The sequence below is a fragment of the Ranitomeya variabilis genome, chromosome 2 (assembly GCF_051348905.1).
Source record: "Ranitomeya variabilis isolate aRanVar5 chromosome 2, aRanVar5.hap1, whole genome shotgun sequence".
NCBI classification, from domain to species: Eukaryota; Metazoa; Chordata; class Amphibia; order Anura; family Dendrobatidae; genus Ranitomeya; species Ranitomeya variabilis.
Window position 1 is genome coordinate 246,023,404 of NC_135233.1, and position 22,667 is coordinate 246,046,070.

The window sequence follows — 22,667 nt, forward strand, 5'->3', positions numbered from 1 at the left end:
TCGTATAGAGGGTGCTAAGTGGTTCTCTAAAATTGATCTTCGTGGGGCGTATAATTTGGTGCGGATCAGGCAGGGGGATGAGTGGAAGACCGCATTTAATACGCCCGAGGGCCACTTTGAGTATTTGGTCATGCCTTTTGGTCTTTCTAATGCCCCTTCAGTTTTCCAGTCTTTTATGCATGATATTTTCCGCGATTTTTTGGATAAATTTATGATAATATATCTGGATGATATTCTGATTTTTTCTGATGACTGGGACTCTCATGTCCAGCAGGTCAGGAGAGTTTTTCAGGTTCTGCGGTCTAATTCTTTATGTGTGAAGGGGTCTAAGTGCGTTTTTGGGGTCCAGAAAATTTCCTTTTTGGGGTATATTTTTTCTCCCTCTTCCATTGAGATGGATCCCGTCAAGGTGCAAGCTATTTGTGACTGGACTCAGCCCTCCTCTCTTAAGGGTCTTCAGAGATTTTTGGGCTTTGCCAACTTTTACCGCCGATTTATTGCTGGTTTTTCGGATGTCGTTAAACCACTGACTGATTTGACCAGACATGGCGCTGATGTTGCTAATTGGTCCCCTCATGCTGTAGAGGCCTTTCAGGAGCTTAAGCACCGTTTTGCCTCTGCCCCTGTGTTACGTCAGCCTGATGTGAATCTGCCTTTTCAGGTTGAGGTTGACGCTTCGGAGATCGGAGCTGGGGCAGTGTTGTCGCAGAAAGGTTCCGACTGCTCCATCATTAGGCCTTGTGCCTTCTTTTCTCGCAAATTTTCGCCCGCAGAGCGGAATTATGATGTTGGGAATAGGGAGCTTTTGGCCATGAAGTGGGCGTTTGAGGAGTGGCGCCATTGGCTAGAGGGGGCTAAGCATCAGGTGGTGGTATTGACTGACCACAAAAATTTGATTTATCTTGAGACTGCCAGGCGCCTGAATCCTAGACAGGCGCGCTGGTCTTTATTTTTTTCTCGCTTTAATTTTGTGGTGTCATACCTACCGGGTTCTAAGAATGTTAAGGCAGATGCCCTTTCTAGGAGTTTTGACCCGGACTCTCCTGGTAATGCTGAACCCACAGGTATCCTTAGGGAGGGAGTAATTTTGTCGGCCGTTTCTCCTGATCTGCGGCGGTCCTTGCAAGAGTTTCAGGCGGATAGACCGGATCGTTGTCCGCCTGATAGACTGTTTGTTCCGGATGATTGGACCAGTAGAGTCATCTCTGAGGTACATTCTTCTGCATTGGCAGGTCATCCCGGAATTTTTGGTACCAGGGATTTGGTGGCAAGATCCTTCTGGTGGCCTTCCCTGTCACGAGATGTGCGAGTCTTTGTGCAGTCATGTGACATTTGTGCTCGGGCCAAGTCTTGTAGTTCTCGGGCTAGCGGACTGCTGTTGCCCTTGCCTATTCCTAAGAGGCCTTGGACACACATCTCGATGGATTTTATTTCAGATCTGCCTGTTTCCCAGAAGATGTCTGTCATCTGGGTGGTCTGTGACCGTTTCTCTAAAATGGTCCATTTGGTTCCTCTGCCCAAGTTGCCTTCTTCTTCTGAGTTGGTTCCTCTGTTTTTTCAGAATGTTGTCCGATTGCACGGTATTCCTGAGAATATTGTTTCTGACAGAGGTACCCAATTTGTGTCTAGATTTTGGCGGGCATTCTGTGCTAGGATGGGCATAGATTTGTCTTTTTCATCTGCTTTTCACCCTCAGACTAATGGCCAGACCGAGCGGACTAATCAGACCCTGGAGACATATCTGAGGTGTTTTGTCTCTGCTGACCGGGATGATTGGGTTGCTTTTTTGCCATTGGCAGAGTTCGCCCTCAATAATCGGGCCAGCTCTTCCACCTTGGTGTCCCCGTTTTTCTGTAATTCGGGGTTTCACCCTCGATTTTCCTCCGGTCAGGTGGAATCCTCGGATTGTCCTGGAGTGGATGCGGTGGTGGAGAGATTGCATCACATCTGGGGGCAGGTTATGGACAATTTGAAGTTGTCCCAGGAGAAGACTCAGCGTTTTGCCAACCGTCATCGTCGTGTTGGTTCTCGGCTTTGTGTTGGAGATTTGGTGTGGTTGTCTTCTCGTTTTGTTCCTATGAGGGTCTCTTCTCCTAAGTTTAAACCTCGGTTCATCGGCCCTTATAGAATATTGGAGATTCTTAATCCTGTTTCTTTCCGTTTGGACCTCCCTGCGTCCTTTTCCATTCATAACGTTTTTCATCGGTCGTTATTGCGCAGGTATGAGGTACCTGTTGTACCTTCAGTTGAGCCTCCTGCTCCGGTGTTGGTTGAGGGTGAGTTGGAGTACGTTGTGGAGAAAATTTTGGACTCTCGTGTTTCCAGACGGAGACTCCAGTATCTGGTCAACTGGAAGGGTTACGGCCAGGAGGATAATTCTTGGGTCAATGCATCTGATGTTCATGCTTCTGATCTTGTTCGTGCCTTCCATAGGGCTCATCCTGGTCGCCCTGGTGGATCTGGTGAGGGTTCGGTGCCCCCTCCTTGAGGGGGGGGTACTGTTGTGAATTTGGATTCTGGGCTCCCCCGGTGGCCGCTTGTGGAATTGGACTTGTCATCCTCTTTCCTGTTTCACCTGGTTCCATCAGTAGTGGGTGTCGCTATTTAAGCTCATTTCTCTGGTGGTTTCTTGCCGGTCAACAATGTTATCTGATGCCTCTCAGTGCTTGTTCCTGCTTCTGACAACTACTAGATAAGTTGGACTTTTGTCCATGTTTCGTTTTGCCTATTTGTTCCAGTTCACAGCTGAAGTTTTGTTACTGTGTCTGGAAAGCTCTCGTTGATCAGGGATTGCTACTCTGGCGTTATGAGTTAATGCCAGAGTTTAAGGTAATCTCTGGATGGTGTTTTGTTAGTGTTTTTCTGCTGACCATGAAAGTATACTATCTGTCTTCTGCTATCTAGTAAGCGGACCTCAAATTTGCTAAGACTATTTTCCTGCTGCGTTTGTTGCTTCATCTGAACTCACCGTCATTATATGTGGGGGGCTACTGTCTTCTTTGGAATATTTCTCTAGAGGTGAGCCAGGTCTTATAGTTCCCTCTGCTAGCTATTTAGGTCTTAGGCCAGAGCTGGGCATCTAGCGATAAATAGGAAATGCTACCTGGCTATTTCTAGTTGCGCGGCAGGCTTAGTTCATGGTCAGTATAGTTCCATCTTCCGAGAGCTTGTCCCTCTATAGGCTTGCTATGATCTCTGCCTGCAGAGATCATGACATACGAACCCCCTGGTAATCAATATTTCATCCAAATCACTAAGCATTGCAGAACATCAAGTACTACAAAAAGGACTATCCTTTTGTCCAAGCTATAAGCTAAATACTTTCAACTTAGATATGGATCTACAGAGATTCTACAGATCACTTAGACTAAAACTACACTTCGCTGACTCCAACATTAATGATCCAATCCCCAGTGACACAGATGATCGACTCCTTACTTCAAGGAGTTTGGGCCTGAGGAGTAAAAGCAATTACAGACCTCCAACAGGTTCCCCAGCACTCGAAGCATTTATCTCATTTGTGGATAATTCATTTCACAAATTGAGGAATGACTTTGATAGGGGTAGATTACACTCCCCATCTAACCTCACTGCCTTGGATTACCAAGCACTCAATTCCTTACAGTCAGATAAGGACATAATAGTGAAACCAGCAGACAAGGGGGGTGCCATAGTCGTACTAGATAAGTCCACATACAAACAAGAAGTCTACCGCCAACTTAACGATAGTTCCATCTACACACCCTTGGAGAGGGACCCAATTAACAGAATTAGGGAGGATATACAACAAACGCTCACTAAATACAAAGAATTAAAAATCTTAGACCAAAAAACATGCGAATACCTCACGAAACAAAATCCCATCACGCCTGTTTTTTATATACTACCAAAAATCCATAAAAGTCTAACCAACCCACCCGGTAGACCCATAGTGGCCTCAACGGATTCCATTCTCTCGCCCATATCGAAATATTTAGAAAGAATTCTCACACCAATGATTAAACAAACTCCCTCCTTCCTATTAGACACGGGAGCCTTCCTCAAACTTATAGATGAACTAAAGATCATCCCACCAGAGGCCTATCTGGTCACATTTGACGTAAAGGACTTGTATACGTCCATACCACATGAGGATGGTATCAAATCAATGAGAAGGTTACTTGTGACCTCTAATTTAGACACTGATCAGATCAATCTCTGTTGTGAGCTATTGTCCCTAATACTCACTAGAAATTATTTCTTATTTGAGGACAAATTTTATTTACAAAGGAGAGGCACCGCGATGGGAAGTAACGTAGCGCCTCCGTACGCAAATTCGTACATGGCAGACTACGAAAACAGTACCATCTACGCCAATGACCTTTTCCGCACACATGCTATCGTGTGGAAAAGGTACATTGATGATATATTCTGTATTTGGAATGGCCCTCTAATCACATTAGAATCCTTCTTTGAATTCCTCAAGACCTCATGGCCTGGCCTGGACTTTACCATCACATATGATCAGACAAAAGTTAATTTTCTGGATACCACAATTCTAAAAAATAATAAAGGTGAACTCTCAACAGATTTATATATCAAACCAACGGATCGTAACAGCCTGTTACATTATGACAGCTTTCACCCCAAGAGAATGAAAGATTCCATTCCAAAATCCCAGCTCCAAAGGGTCCGTAGAATAGTCACTGATAAAGACTTACAATCTACACGACTAGAAGAAATGCGGACAAAATTTCTAGAGAGGGGTTATCCTACATACACCCTTGATGTGACCACGACAAATACTTCATTTAAAAAAAGGAAAGATACCAATTACCGCATCCCTTTCATTCATAACTACCACCCCCTAGCGTACCTACTTCACAAGTCCATTAGACGCTATTGGCATATTTTGGGCACAGCACACCCAGGGGTCAAGGAATTTTCCGAACCTTTCCTCCCTTGCTTCCGTAGACCACGAAACATACGTGACAAACTAGTGAGAGCAGACATAGGGAGCACGCAATCAATACCAAGACAACGCTTCCTCTCCAATCCAAGGACAGGCACATTCCCATGCCTGCAATGCATGCAATGTAATAATATACAAAGAGGCACAACCCTGTACCACCCACACAATGGCAAAGAATATCCGATTAAAGGCTTTTTCACGTGCAACTCATCATATGTGATCTACATAATCAAGTGCCCCTGCGGCTTATACTATGTTGGCGAAACAACTCAACCTATCAAACAGAGGATTTCCAAACACAAATCCACGATAAGATGTAAGAATACCCTACTACCCATCCCTCATCACTTTGTCACACAGGGCCACACAATCGCCCAGCTAAGATTTCAGGTGATTGAACAGGTTCCATCACCACGTAGAGGGGGTGATAGGATAGGCCTCCTGAAAAAGAGAGAGGCCTTTTGGATACACGAACTTCAGACTTTAACCCCAAAGGGCCTGAACAGAGACTATGATATCCAAGCCTTTCTCTCTTAAAAATGTGGATGAGTTGATTCACCCAAGACTGTGAAGCACCTTTTAATTCAATGTAACCTTTATAAGTGCCATCCTTGTCATTATAGCGTCACCTTTATTACAGAAAATATATTTATTGCATATTGCATATTGCATATGTATTGCTGATAACATATTCTAACACCTATATCTCTTTTCACAGAATCGATTATATTAAATGTTATCCGGAACGGATGTCACTCCTGCTACTTCAATGTCACTTATCACCATGAATGGCCACCGGTCACCTCCTCACAATGAGATCCTTGTCTCATCTATCTGGAATAGGAGCTCACGTAACTTAGAACTGCAGGGCACCTCCCCACCACGCATGATCGCAGTGGAACGCACGGCCCCTCCTACAACAACACTGATGGAACGCAATAGAGCCATACCCACCCTGCTAGGTCACTTCCGCCCTAGCACTTCCGGTTAGCGCGTCCTCAAGCGCGACTATTAAATGGTGACCACCAGCGCACATCACCACATCGGAGACAAGCGGTGGATGCCGCGTCTAAGATCGTGACACGTTAGGTAAGCGGGGCACTTGTCCTTTCACGGACCATTCTTCCTGTCTGTGAATCGGAGGCACTCACAGGCATGTAACTTTTACCCCACAGCACCGGACTCTGGTCTGTGACCGCAGCGACGGTGATTACCACCTCCTGACGCACAAAGGGGTATGTTCTCTCCCACTTCGTCCCTAGTATAAGTTACAAGACTTTAGGGGATTCTAAATAATGCAATATTATACACATATTTGCAGGTCATTTTCACCCCATCTGTCTGCTCACCAGATAAGACTCTCTGAGAGAGGGTAGGTCCCCTTTTCTTCCATTACGCTAGATCCTTAGTTGGTGTGCCACTTTATGAAAACTCTATATACACGGCTAGTGCATGATGTATAGTAGATTTCTTCACCAAACTGCACTATATAATATATTAGCATACGTATGCCATTACTAAAGCAGTTATTACTATTATTTATTTATTTTTTCTTTGTATCTGATCGCCATCTATTTATTGTATATACTTTATTTATTGTATCCACCTTGTTATCATTTTGTTTAGTACATTGAAGAAGGTCTTTGACCGAAACGTCTGTATGTACTCTCTTTATTAAATTTCACAAGCATCTTGATCACGTGTGTGCCAAGTTACTTTACAATCCCCTTAATACAGAGCCCTCTGAAATAGGCCTTCATGGCCTCCCATACCGTCAATACCGAAGCCGACCCAGCATTAATTTTAAAATATTCCTTAATTTCCCCCCCTATGTGTCCATCTAAATCAATAAGGTGTAGCCAGAACAGATTCAGCCTCCACATGCACCCCTTAGCAGGCAAGGATCCCACACCCTCAAGTATCACACTCATGGGGGAATGATCAGATATTGTTCTAGCCATATACGTTACCTCTCCTACAAGGCCCAACATCTGTGAATTGCCCAAGGCCAGATCTATTCTTGACAAAGAAGCGAAAGAGGACGAAAAACAGGAATACTTATACACCCCAGGATGAGAAATCCTCCATAAATCATGCAGAGCAGTTTCCCTCAGGACGGCACCAAATGGTGTGCAATTACCACCTGACTTAAATGGCTCTCGTCTCCCCCTATCCCAGTGTGCGTCCGGAATGTTGTTAAAGTCCCCTATTATCAAAAATGGTATCCCCGTTGTCTCCTCCAATATTCCCAGAACTCCGTGGATAACCTTTCCACAATATGGTGGTGGAATATAAATTGAAACCAGCCACATCAGATATCCGTACAATTTACAAAGCAAACATACGAATCTACCCGACTGATCTATAACCACTTTGTGATACACAAAAGGTACCCCGGCACAGATGAGGATGCTGACCCCCCTGGAATATGTGGCATGGTACCCCACCTGAACCCATCTCTTAGCCAGAAAATGCGTTCTCTCCTTCACCATATGAGTCTCCTGCAGACAGATCACTGACGGCTTGGCATCATTCAAAAATTTGAACACAGCTTGCCGCTTCACACCAGACGCCAAACCCCTGACATTCCAACTCACAATTCTCATTCTTCCCGCCATTTTCCCTCCTCAGTACATATTATTCCACATTCTTTCATCCATTTGCGGCCAAAGCCACAACCACAGTAACCATGGTGATGTACATTATACAAATATTTCCCCAACCCCACCCCCCTCCCCCCACACAACAGAGAAACATCCCCAACAAATCCCCATCCCATCCTTCCATCCCCTCCTAACATGGAGGGGAGAGCGCACTTTATCTGGAACAGTCTGTTAACCCCGTCCAACAGTCCCGCCGCTTGTCCCAAACTATTGGGACTCTCAAATGACTTGTGGATTGCAGCCTATTTAAATTTCAACTCGAGGTCCAACAAGGGCCCATCCCCACCTCATAAGAACACAAAAAACCCAGGGGGGGGGGGGAAGGAGCCAATAGATCCCTCCAAAAAAAAAAAAAAAAAAAGGCAGTAAAAGAGAAACAAGAATAAGAAAGAACCGTTCTATCATCTCACTGAGTCCTTTAATTTCACTTGACGCAAATGTTGCTCGTTGCTGTCCAGCCATCCGAGTGCCTCTTTATCCTCCGTGAAGAAGTGCACTTTCCCTTCAGCGACCACTCTTAGTTTGGCCGGGTACAGCATCGAGTAAGTGACGCCGATCTCCCTCAGCCTCTTCTTGATATGGACAAATTTGGCTCTCTGCTTCTGCACCTCTATGGAGAAGTCCGGAAATATGGAAATCCTGGAGCCATTTATCTGCAAATCCGGGTTCTCTCTGGCATGTCTGATAATGGCGTCTCTGTCACGGTAGTGCAAGACCTTGACTAGCACTTATCTAGGAGGGCGCCCAGGGGGGAGGGGATACATAGGGACGCGGTGTGCTCTTTCAATAGCATACATCCGAGATAACTTGTCGGCTCCAATATGGTTTAATAGCCATTTTTCAAAGAACTCTGTTGGTGCCGCGCCTTCCGTCTTTTCAGGCACCCCAATCAGCCGCACATTATTGCACCTGGACCTATTTTCAAGGTCGTCCGTTTTCGCTTGTATGGCAGAAATCGCAGCACTCATGCGTTTTGTAGCCTTATCCGCCTTAGCAATACAGTCCTCGGCATCGCTAATGCGTTTTTTCGCCTCTCCCATCCTTTCCTTAGTCACGTGCAAGGAATGTTGCATTTTGGACATGTCTGCCTGCATGACCCCCATCTGTGCAGCCATGTTGGTGATAGTATTGTGACTGTATAAAACCACCTTAAACACATCCTTCAGAGTGGGCTCCTCAGGAATCTGCATTCCCTCGATGCATAGCACAGAGCCTTTCATGATTCCCCTGCTCTCCTCCTCCTTCTCCTGCACAGAACGGCTACCACCATCGCTGTCCTCTCCCTCCTCCTCCCCCAGCTCCTCCATATCTCCGTGACCCACAGGCTTATCTTTCACCTTGCCTGTCACAGCTGGGCTCCGGATCTCCTCTGTCTGTCGGGCGAAGCGCTGCAGCCTGGCTGCTGCATCTGCTCTCCTAGGATCCTCCCCCACAATCACAGGCTCCTCTGACAGCCTTTCCTCCTGGCCAGTGCCATCTTGGGTCTTTCTCTTCTGCTCCCCAGCCGCCTTCCTGGAGCTCCTTCTGCCGGTCATTGCCCCGCAGGCACTCAGATCCGCAGGCACCACACTGGTCACGAATTCCCCAATAATTTCAGGTACCTGGCCACCAATTTTACAGGCTGCAATCCTGCATATAGCTTATACTGAGCGGGAGCTCCTGCCTCAGACGACTGCTCACATCATGCTCAGGCCACGCCCCCCCGATATTTTATCTGTCCAACGGGACAAAGATACACGGGCGCTTGATAGAATTGTTGTTGAAGATCTGTAGAATAGGCTATCGTGACTATGAAGTGCATACCTGGAATAAAAGAGTCCGAACATTTGTCTTTTCCCCTAGCGTATATCCATAATAGCAGGCTCATTGCTCCGATGCACCTCTGCGTATAAGGTCGTTCTTCCACATCCAGGTATATTAGATCTCTGTAGACATATTACTACCACACCATTCCCTTTAAATCTATATTAATGGGTCCGAGTCCCGCTACAGGTTGCTGTTCCATGTACGGTCACAACATCCAACAATATTACCATATGAGCATTAATCATCATGCTCTCATCAACCTCTCTCTTTGTTAGCACTATAGACGTTGTTTTACCTGCACCATAACATTGTTCGGACTCTTTTATTCCAGGTATGCACTTCATAGTCACGTTAGCTTAGTCTACAGATCTTCAACAATTCTATCAAGCGCCCGTGTATCTTTGTCCCGTTGGACAGATAAAGTATCCTTCACTCCTCTTTTTGTTTCACTATAGTACACCAACTTGTGTACACCCTTGTGGATGTAACACGGCTTCCATTTCCCTTATCCATTTCAACAGCACGGATGATACCTCTTCTGGCCCACTGAGCACCTTTGAGAGAAAAATTTCGGCTATCACCGGTTCACCACTCAAGTTCTTTCTTAATTTTCATGGACATATTATCACCTATGCTATGTGGCATTGTATAATTAATTATCTTTTTTGCATCATGTGATATTGTCTTTTTTTCTGATTTTCTTTATTCTCATGTACATTACAGTTCATGTTAAGAATTGATCTGATGAAGGTCCTGTGTCGGACCGAAAACCTTCATAACATTTTTTTGGATGCATAATAAAAGGAACTTCTGTTTTGCAAGTACCGAGTGCCAAGTTTGTTACATTTTATATTAACGGGTTGGAAACCTGACTTGGGCACCAACAGCACCACAGTCTTGGAGTGCTGTGATCTTCTAAACGATTGAATTTTTCCTTACACGAGCACCTTAGACGATGTCAAGTGAAACATTTTTCTATAATGCGACTGAGACCACCGAAATTCTATCTAAAGTGACTGCATCAAGCGACATTCTCCAGATCCCTACGCAAGAAATTAAAAAACAGGGATCTTGAACGAGAAACTAAAAGAGCAGTCAATCTTGAATTACACATTATTACACTAGCTGAATACCTTCGGGTACAACGTATTCCACGAGGCCTATGGGTCCCCCTACAACCTACCTTTTTTAGGGATGACAAGGAACCAAGTACCAAGTTCGAACATATTCTTAATAAATGCTCTGCAGATCTTATGACCCTAACCTTGTCCTTTTTGCAAAAGAACCTGGACACCGTGAACTCCAAAATATGTGCAATCGAAAGTCAGTTAACATCAACCATGTCCCAAGAGGAATTCCAAGTACTCAAAACAAAAAAAACAGGAAGCTCTACGTACACACAGTTTGGATTTAGAAAAAAAGAAGGGATCCAAGTTCTTGAGACACGGAGGATTACCTACAAAACCGTGTATACCAGTGGCGAGATTCTCAGCGTTCCATAAGGCGGCGAACCTCCCAAAGCTCCTCTGGGTCAGCCGACAGCAGACCCGGCACTTCAAGCAATTCCACTTCCAATATTTTTTTAGGGAACAATCGGGGCCGGTCAAGAGGAAGACGAGGCAGGGGGCCCAATGCCGCCGGAGACTTCAGCAGCCAAATATCAACCAGATCTCAAGTACGCCGCTCCCACTGGTAATTAACATTTCCTCAAAAAATCTAGAGGAAATCTAGACGCCCTATAGTAGCTCTCACTGATTCTATCTTAGGACCCCTAGCCATAACATTGGAAAAGATACTGACACCACAGGTCAAACAAACTACCGTATATACTCGAGTATAAGCCGAGACCCCTAATTTTGCCACAAAAAACTGGGAAAACTTAATGACTTGAATATAATTCTAGGGTGGAAAATGCATCAGCTACCGGTAAATGTCAAAAATAAAAATAGATACCAATAAAAGTAATTGAGACATCAGTAGGTTAAGTGTTTTTGAATATCCATATTGAATCAGGAGCCCCATATAATGCTCCATACAGTTCATGATGGGCCCCATAAGATGCTCCATGTTAAAATACAGTATGCCCCATATAATGCTGCACAAATGTTGATTATGACCCCATAAGATGCTCCATAGACACATTTGCCCCGTATAATGCTGCACAAATGCTGATTATGGCCCCCATAAGATGCTCCATAGACACATTTGCTCCGTATAACGCTCCACAAATGCTGATTATGGACCCATAAGATGATCCATAGAGATATTTGCCCCATATAATACTGCACAAATGCTGATTATGGCCCCATAAGATGCTCCATAGACACATTTGCCCCGTATAATGCTCCACAAATGCTGATTATGCCCCTATAAGATGCTCCATAGACACATTTGCCTTGTATAATGCTCCACAAATGCTGATTATGGCCCCACTAGATGGTGGCCCGATTCTAACGCATCGGGTATTCTAGAATATGTATGTAGTTTATTTATGAAGATTTAAGAATAATGCAATGAATACACAGGATTCGGCCGGTCAGGCGCAACCAATCAGCGAAGCGTGGTTCAAATCCCGCGCCAATTTGCGGCCGGACTGCGCCTGTTGCTGATTGGTCGCGCCCGGCCGGGTGCGACCAATCAGTGAAGCCAGGGCCGGCTCCAAGTTTTTGAGGGCCCCGGGCAAAAGAGTCTCAGTGGGCCCCCCCTTTAACACATACTGTACCAACACAGCCCACGTAGCATATAGCACAGCCACGTAGCATATAAAACAGCCATGTACCATGTAACACAGCCACGTAGTATATTGCACAGCCCACGTAGCATATAACACAGTCCACATAGTATATAGCACATAGGATATAGCACAGCCACGTAGTATGTAACAGAGCCACATAGTATATAACACAGCCACGTAGCATATAACACAGCCCACATAGCAAATAGCACAGCCACATAGTATATAACACAGCCACGTAGTATATTGCACAGCCAACGTAGCATATAACACAGCCACATAGTATATAGCACAGCCACATAGTATATAACACAGCCACGTAGTATATAGCACAGCCACGTAGTATATAGCACAACCACGTAGTATATAACAGCCCACATAGTATATAGCACAGCCACGTAGTATATTGCACAGCCACGTAGTATATTGCACAGCCCATGTAGTATAACAGCCCACGTAGTACATAACACAGCCCAAATAGTATATAGCACAGCCATATAGTATATAGCACAGCCACGTAGTATATTGCACAGCCACTGTTATGAACTAGTGGCCTAGGAGCAGCATGGACGAGCTCTGGAGTAGGTGGCCTCTATACTGACCGCAGACCCTGAACTTAACACATCAACTAGAAGTAGCCGTGGGATGTTCCTGTCACTCCCTAGACACCTCGTCACGGCCGGAGGACTAATTACACCTAAAGAAAGAAACAGGAATACTATCTTGCCTCAGAGAAAATTCCCAAAGAAAAGGCAGCCCCCCACAAATATTGACTGTGAGAGGAGAGGGAAATTACAAACACAGACTGAAAACAGAATTTAGCAAAGGAGGCCACGCTACCTAGAAAGAAAAGACAGGAAAGAGTACTGTGCGGTCAGTATAAAAAATACTACAAAATCCACCACAGAGAATACAAAAATCTCCACACCTAACTAAAGGCATGGAGGGTAACTCTGTGACTCCAGAGCTTCCAACTTGGCTGAGTAAATCTTAACACAGACAAAGCTGGACAAGAAAAAACATAGCAATTCACAGAACTATTAAGTCCACCGCATGTGGACTGCAAAAACAGAGCCAGGACTTATCTTTGATGATTTGGACAATCCAGAAGGAGAAACCAAGCAGAGATGTGGATCCCTAGAAAACAATGGACAACTAGCACTCACTAAAGGGTGAAGCCAGACTAAATAGCCCCGTCCAAAGTGGAAGCAGCTGATGACTGTTGTGAAGGACAAACAGCAGCACTACCACTTATAACCACCGGAGGGAGCCTAAGAGCAGAACCCACAACAGAATTCACTACAGTACCCCCCCCCCCTTGAGGAGGGGTCACCGAACCCTCACCAGAGCCCCCAGGCCGATCCGGACGAGCCAAATGGAAGGCACGAACTAAATCGTCAGCATGAACATCGGAGGCAACAACTCAAGAATTATCCTCCTGGCCATAACCCTTCCACTTGACAAGATACTGAAGCCTCCGTCTAGAAAAACGAGAATCCAAGATTTTCTCCACAACATACTCCAACTCCCCATCAATCAACACCGGGGCAGGAGGATCAACAGAGGGAACCACGGGCACCACATATTTCCGCAACAAAGATCTAGGAAAAACATTATGGATGGAAAAAGAGGCTGGAAGGGCCAGACGAAAAGACACTGGATTGATAATCTCAGAAATCCTATAAGGACCAATAAACCGAGGCTTGAACTTCGGGGAAGAAACCTTCATAGGAACATGACGAGAAGACAACCAGACAAAATCCCCAACCCGAAGCCGGGAACCCACACGCCGACGACGGTTGGCAAAACGCTGACCTCCTCCTGAGACAACACCAAATTGTCCACAACATGAGCCCAAATCTGCTGCAACCTGTCAACCACAGAGTCCACCCCAGGACAATCAGAAGACTCAACCTGCCCTGAAGAAAAACAAGGATGAAACCCAGAATTACAAAAGAATGGTGACACCAAGGTAGCATTACTAGCCCGATTATTAAGGGCAAACTCGGCCAATGGCAAGAAAGCCACCCAATCATCCTGATCGGCAGACACAAAGCATCTCAAGTAAGTTTCCAAAGTCTGGTTAGTTCTCTCGGTTTGGCCGTTTGTCTGAGGATGAAATGCGGAAGAAAAAGACAAATCAATGCCCAGCTTAGCACAAAAGGACCGCCAAAACCTAGAAACAAACTGGGAACCTCTATCGGACACAATATTCTCCGGAATGCCATGCAAACGAACCACATGCTGAAAGAACAACGGAACCAACTCAGAAGAGGAAGGCAACTTAGGCAAAGGTACCAAATGAACCATCTTAGAAAACCGGTCACAGACCACCCAGATAACCGACATCCTCTGGGAAACAGAAAGATCCGAAATAAAATCCATAGAAATATGCGTCCAAGGCCTCTCAGGGACCGGCAAAGGCAAAAGCAACCCACTGGCGCGGGAGCAGCAAGGTTTGGCCCGCGCACAAGTCCCACAGGACTGCACAAAAGAACGCACATCCCGTGACAAAGAAGGCCACCAAAAGGACCTACTAACCAAATCTCTGGTACCAAAAATCCCAGGATGGCCAGCCAACACAGAACAGTGAACCTCAGAAATCACTTTACTAGTCCATCTGTCAGGAACAAACAGTTTCCCCGCTGGACAGCGATCAGGTTTATCAGCCTGAAACTCCTGAAGAGCCCGTCGCAAATCAGGGGAGATGGCAGAAAGAATCACCCCCTCCTTAAGAATACCAACCGGCTCAAGAATCCCAGGGGAATCAGGCAAGAAACTCCTAGAGAGGGCATCAGCCTTAACATTCTTAGAACCTGGAAGATACGAGATAACAAAATCAAAACGGGAGAAAAACGGGGACCATCGGGCCTGTCTAGGATTCAGCCGTTTGGCAGACTCGAGGTAAATCAGATTCTTATGATCGGTCAAGACCACAATACGGTGCTTAGCCCCCTCAAGCCAATGTCGCCACTCCTCAAATGCCCACTTCATAGCCAACAACTCACGAGTGCCGACATCATAATTGCGTTCCGCAGGCGAAAACTTTCGAGAAAAGAAGGCACACGGTTTCATCAAGGAACTATCAGAATTCCTCTGAGACAAAACGGCCCCTGCCCCAATCTCAGAAGCGTCAACCTCAACCTGAAAAGGAAGAGAAACATCCGGCTGACGCAACACAGGGGCAGAAGTAAATCGGCGCTTAAGCTCCTGAAAGGCAGAAACGGCCTCAGAGGACCAATTAGCTACATCAGCGCCCTTCCTCGTCAAATCGGTCAGGGGTTTAACCACACTGGAGAAGTTGGCAATGAAACGGCGATAAAAATTAGCAAAGCCCAAAAATTTCTGAAGGCTCTTCACGGATGTGGGCTGGATCTAATCATGAATGGCCTGAACCTTAGCCGGATCCATTTCTATAGATGATGGAGAAAAAATGAAGCCCAAAAAAGAAACCTTCTGTACTCCAAAGAGGCACTTAGACCCCTTCACAAACAAGGCATTGTCACGAAGGACCTGAAATACCATCCTAACTTGTTTCACATGAAACTCCCAATCATCTGAAAAAATCAAAATATCATCCAAATATACAATCATGAATTTATCAAGATAATTCCGAAAAATATCATGCATGAAGGACTGAAACACAGATGGGGCATTAGAGAGTCCGAATAGCATCACAAGATACTCAAAATGGCCCTCGGGCGTATTAAACGCAGTTTTCCATTCGTCACCCTGCTTAATACGCACCAGATTATATGCCCCTCGAAGGTCAATCTTAGTAAACCAACTAGCCCCCTTAATTCTGGCAAACAAATCAGAAAGCAAAGGCAAAGGGTATTGGAATTTGACCGTGATCTTATTCAAGAGGCGATAATCAATACAGGGTCTCAAGGAGCCATCCTTCTTGGCAACAAAAAAAACCTGCTCCTAATGGAGAAGAAGATGGCCGAATATGCCCCTTCTCCAAAGACTCCCTTACATAGCTCCGCATGGCGGCATGTTCAGGCACAGACAGGTTGAAAAGTCGGCCCTTAGGAAACTTACAGCCTGGAATCAAATCAATAGCACAATCACAGTCCCTATGCGGTGGAAGGGAACTGGACTTGGGCTCATCGAAAACATCCTGGAAATCTGACAGAAACTCAGGAATTTCAGAAGAGGGGGAGGAGGAAATTGACATCAGAGGAACGTCATCGTGAACCACCTGACAACCCCAACTAGTCACAGACATAGATTTCCAATCCAACACCGGATTATGTACCTGTAACCATGGAAACCCCAGCACAACAGCATCATGCAAATTATGTAACACCAGGAAGCGACAATCTTCCTGATGGGCTGGCGCCATGCACATGGTTGACTGTGTCCAAAACTGAGGTTTATTTTTAGCCAATGGTGTAGCATCAATACCCCTCAAAGGGATAGGACTCCGCAAAGGCTGTAAGGAAAAACCACAACGTCTGGCAAATTCTAAGTCCATTAAATTTAAAGCGGCGCCTGAATCCACAAATGCCATGACAGAGAATGACGATAATGAGCAGATCAGGGTCACAGATAACAGAAATTTAGGTTGTACAGTACTGATAGTAACGGAATTAGCGATTCTCTTGGCACGCTTAGGGCAATCAGAAATAACATGAGCAGAATCGTCGCAGTAAAAGCACAACCTATTCTGACATCTGAATCCTTGGCGTTCCGCTCTAGACACAATCCTATCACACTGCATAGGCTCAGGACTCCGCTCGGAAGACAACGCCATAGTGTGCACAACTCTGCGCTCACGCAAGCGCCGATCAATTTGAATGGCCAGAGACATAGAATCACTCAGACCTGCAGGCGTGGGGAACCCCACCATAACATCTTTAACAGATTCAGAAAGACCCTTTCTGAAAATTGCCACCAAAGCATCCTCATTCCATTTAGTAAGCACAGACCATTTTCTGAATTTCTGGCAATATGACTCTGCCGCTTCTTGACCCTGACACAGGGTCAAAAGTGTTTTCTCAGCATGCTCTACAGAGTTAGGTTCATCATACAATAACCCAAGCGCCTGAAAAAAGGTGTCTACATTAAGCAAGGCCGGATTCCCAGATTCCAGGGAAAATGCCCAATCCTGCGGGTCGCCACGCAACAGAGAAATGACAATTTTTACCTGCTGGATGGGATCACCAGAGGAACGGGGCTTAAGAGCAAAAAACAGTTTACAGTTATTTTTAAAGCTCAAAAATTTGGACCTGTCCCCGAAGAACAGATCGGGGGTAGGAATTCTAGGCTCTAAAACAGGAGTCTGCACGATATAATCAGAAATACCCTGTACTCTAGCAGCAAGTTGATCCACCCGAGAAGCAAGTCCCTGAACATCCATGTCAACGCCTAACTCCTGAGCCACCCAGAAGTGAAGAGGGAAAAAAAAACACAACAGAGTACAGAAAAAAAAAATGGCTCAGCACTTTCTTTCCCTTCTTTTGAGATGTGGTTAACTCATTGTTGGCCAGTTGTACTGTTATGAACTGGTGGCCTAGGAGCAGCATGGACGAGCTCTGGAGTAGGTGGCCTCTATACTGACCGCAGACCCTGAACTTAACACATCAACTAGAAGTAGCCGTGGGATGTTCCTGTCACTCCCTAGACACCTCGTCACGGCCGGAGGACTAATTACACCTAAAGAAAGAAACAGGAATACTATCTTGCCTCAGAGAAAATTCCCAAAGGAAAGGCAGCCCCCCACAAATATTGACTGTGAGAGGAGAGGGAAATTACAAACGCAGACTGAAAACAGAATTTAGCAAAGGAGGCCACGCTACCTAGAAAGAAAAGACAGGAAAGAGTACTGTGCGGTCAGTATAAAAAATACTACAAAATCCACCACAGAGAATACAAAAATCTCCACACCTAACTAAAGGCATGGAGGGTAACTCTGACTCCAGAGCTTCCAACTTGGCTGAGTAAATCTTAACACAGACAAAGCTGCACAAGAAAAAACATAGCAATTCACAGAACTATTAAGTCCACCGCATGTGGACTGCAAAAACAGAGCCAGGACTTATCTTTGGTTTCTCCTTCTGGATTGTCCAAATCATCAAGCAGAGATGTGGATCCCTAGAAAACAATGGACAACTGGCACTCACTAAAGGAAGGAGCCAGACTAAATAGCCCCGTCCAAAGTGGAAGCAGCTGATGACTGTTGTGAAGGACAAACAGCAGCACTACCACTTATAACCACCGGAGGGAGCCTAAAAGCAGAACCCACAACAGAATTCACAACAAGCCACATAGTATATAGCACAGCCCATGTACTATATATAACAGCCCATGTATTATATAACAGCCTATGTAGTATATAGCACAGCCCACGCAGAATATAGCACAGCCCACATAGTATATAGCACAGCCCACATAGTACATAACACAGCCCACATAGTATATAGCACAGCCCACGTAGTACATAACACAGCCCACATAGTATATAGCACAGCCCACGCAGTATATAGCACAGCCACGTAGTATATTGCACAGCCACATAGTATATAGCACAGCCCACGTAGTATATAATACAGCCCACGTAGTATATAACACAGCCCAAATAGTATATAGCACAGCCCACATAGTACATAACACAGCCCATGTAGTATATAACACAGCCACGTAGTATATAGCACAGCCCACGTCGTATATAGCACTGCCCACATAGTATATAACAGCCCATGCAGTATATAACAGCACACGTAGTATATAGCACTGCCCACATAGTATATAGCACAGCCCACATAGTATATAACACAGCCCACGTAGTACATAGCACAGCCCACGTAGTATATAGCACAGCCCGCGTAGTATATAACAGCCCACGTAGTATATAACACAGCCCATGTAGTATATAACACAGCCCACATAGTATATAGCACAGCCACGTAGTATATAGCACAGACACGTAGTATATAGCACAGCCACATAGTATATAGCACAGCCACGTAGTATATAGCACAGCCCACGTAGTATATAACACAGCCCAAATAGTATATAGCACAGCCCACATAGTACATAACACAGCCCACGTAGTATATAACACAGCCACGTAGTATATAGCACAGCCCACGTAGTATATAACACAGCCCAAATAGTATATAGCACAGCCCAAATAGTATATAGCACAGCCCACATAGTATATAGCACAGCCCACGTAGTATATAACACAGCCCATGTAGTATATAACACAGCCCACATAGTATATAGCACAGCCACGTAGTATATAGCACAGACACGTAGTATATAGCACAGCCACATAGTATATAGCACAGCCACGTAGTATATAGCACAGCCACGTAGTATATAACACAGCCCACGTAGTATATAACACAGCCTATGTAGTATATAACACAACCTATGTAGTATATAGGACAGCCCATGTAGTATATAGCACAGCCCACGTAGTATATCGCACAGCCCACGTAGTATATAGCACAGCCCACATAGTATATAACACAGCCCACGCAGTATATAACACAGCCCACGTAGTATATAGCACAGCCAACGTAGTATATAGCACAGCCCACGTAGTATATAACACAGCCCACGTAGAGGACGCGGAAGACGGAGCAGCGTCGACGGTGGAACTGCCCCCGTCATACTCACTACGCGCACTGCCCCTGCCATACTCACCTGCTCCTGGAGCGGTTCCTGCATGTCCCTGGTTCTCCGGGCGCAGTAATCATGAATATGCGGCTCCACCCCTATGGGAGTGGAGTCGGGTCCATATTCATTACTGTAATCAGCGGTGCCATGTGACCGATCAATACATGAAGAAGCTGTCAGCACCTGGAGAACCAGGATTCATTACTGTAATGAGCGGTGCCATGTGACCGCTCAATACAGGAAGAAGCTGTCAGCGCCTGGAGAACCAGGGACGTGCAGTGACTGCGCCAGGAGCAAGTGAGTATGATTAGACAGCCGCTGCTCCCCTCCCCTGCCGACCACTGGGAATGACTTGAGTATAAGCCGAGAGGGGCAATTTCAGTCTAAAAAAATGGGCTGAAATTCTCGCCTTATACTCGAGTATAAACGGTAAATCATTTCTTTTCGATACAAATGAACTCCTAAGACTTATCAAATCCTTGGGTCCTCTCCCTCCGTCTACATTACTCGTCACATGGGATGTTAATAGTCTGTATACATCCATTACACACGAGAAAGGGATGCGAGCTACAGACAGACTCCTCAGTGAAGCAAGCACCAACATAAAAATAAGACATTTTTGTACGGCTCTATTAGATCTGGTCCTCAAAGAAAATAACTTCATGTTTGAGGACACCTTCTACATCCAACAACAGGGCACCGCTATGGGCTCAAATGTAGCGCCACCTTATGCTATATTGCCTATATGGCGGCATTTGAGGAGGACTTTGTATACACCCACCCTCTCTTTCAACTCCACTCTAAGTTTTGGCGTAGATATATAGACGACATATTTTGCGTCTGGGGAGTCCCTATGGAGACACTTCTACAATTTGACAGACACATCAACAGCGTTTGGCCTGAGCTGAAGTTCTCGCTACAACACAGTCCAGATCATATCAACTTCCTGGACACAGTAATTCACATAGAGGACAACGGCGGACTTTCCACTGACCTATTCACTAAACCTACTGACAGGAACAGCTTACTGCATTACAGCAGCTGTCACCCCTCCTCCATAAAGAAAGCCATTCTCATATCGCAGTTCCAATGGGTCAAAAGGATAGTTTCTGATGAGAAGGTCAAGGAACAAAGACTGGCGGAGATGGGGGACAAATTCTCTCATAGGGAATACCCGCCTGGGATACTTTCCAAGGCTAAACAGCACATTGCACCCACCAGGAAAAACGACAATGGTGAATGCATCCCCTTTGTTAGTACCTTCCACCCTTTCTCCAATCTAATACAGTCCATTATCTGACGTCACTGGAATCTATTAACTAAGAGCTATCCTGATATCCCTGAATTCAAATTACCCTTTCTCCCCTGTTTCCGACGGGCCAGTATTTTCCGGGACAGATTGGTTAAGGTAGATGTGGGCTCAAAAACAGTTCTACCTAAACAAACTTTTTTACAGACACAGAGGCAGGGTACCTTTCCTGGCCTCAACTGCCTGCAATGCAATAATGTGCAGAAGGGCCCCAAGGTTTTCCACCCCCACACAGGACAAGGGATCCCAATTAGGGAATACTATACATGTGAATCCTCATATGTAATCTACTTAATTAAGTGCCCATGTGGCCTAGCCTATGTGGGGAAAACCACCCAGCCAGTCAGGGACAGGGTATCACAACACAAATTGACCATTTGTTGCAAGAAATTACTCCTCCCCTTACCCCATCATTTTCACGAACAAAATCATAATATATCCCAGCTCAGGTTCCAGGTTCTTGAGCAAATAGATCCCACCAGGAGAGGCCAAAATAGGATAAAAATCCTCAAAAAACGGGAAGCGTATTGGATATTCACCTTGCAGACCCTTGAGCCAAAAGGGCTCAATAGAAAATATGACGTATCCGCTTTTCTGTGATTATGCCTGTTAGTACTATGATATAACATACCAGTTGATTATTTGTATAAATTACTTGTATAGATGATTTATTCTGTATGCCTCACTTCTCTTTTTTCTATTTTTATAGAATCGATAAGCTCCTCACTTTATTGTTCACTGGGCACTGCTGACATCACTTATGGTACAGTATATATGCTCTCTTGCTTGGATTTGACAGACGCACCAATGCTAATAATGTGGTTATTCTCCTTTTAATCCCGTCTTAGGCTACTTTTACACTAGCGTCGGGCTCGGCCCGTCGCAGTGCGTCGGGCCGAGGTTACCGACGCTAGCGTTGTATACGCCGCACAACGGGGGCAGCGGATGCATTTTTCCAGCGCATCCGCTGCCCCATTGTGAGGTGCGGGGAGGTGGGGGCGGAGTTCCGGCCGCGCATGCGCGGTCGGAAATGGCGGTCCGTCGGCCGCAAAAAACGTTACATGTAACGTTTTTTGCAGCCGACGGTCCGCCACAACACGGCGCAACCGTCGCACGACGGTTGCGACGTGTGTCAGTGCGTCGCAAATGCGTCGATAAGGTTAGTCAATGGGAAAAAAACGGATCCTGCAAGCACTTTTGCAGGATGCGTTTTTTTGCCAAAACGACGCATTGCGACGTATTGAAAAAAACGCTAGTGTGAAAGTAGCCTTATACAGCTGTATATGCTGTGCACTTTGCTGCCCAGCCCCTGAGCTAGGTTTTACCCCTTGCACATTGTATAGGTCAGCAAGGACCTTGGTACAATCAGGGACACCATTATCGCCCTATTCCCCCATTCACACGCTAGTAAATACCACCGCGCATGCGTGCCCAGGACACACGCGACCATGTGATCGCGATGACGCGGGCCGGGATTTAAACCCGAAAGTACCGGTGTATGACAGCATTCCCATAGCTCTGCTCATCGCTGCTTCACGGACCGCGGCACTCAGGTAATACAAGGAGATGAGG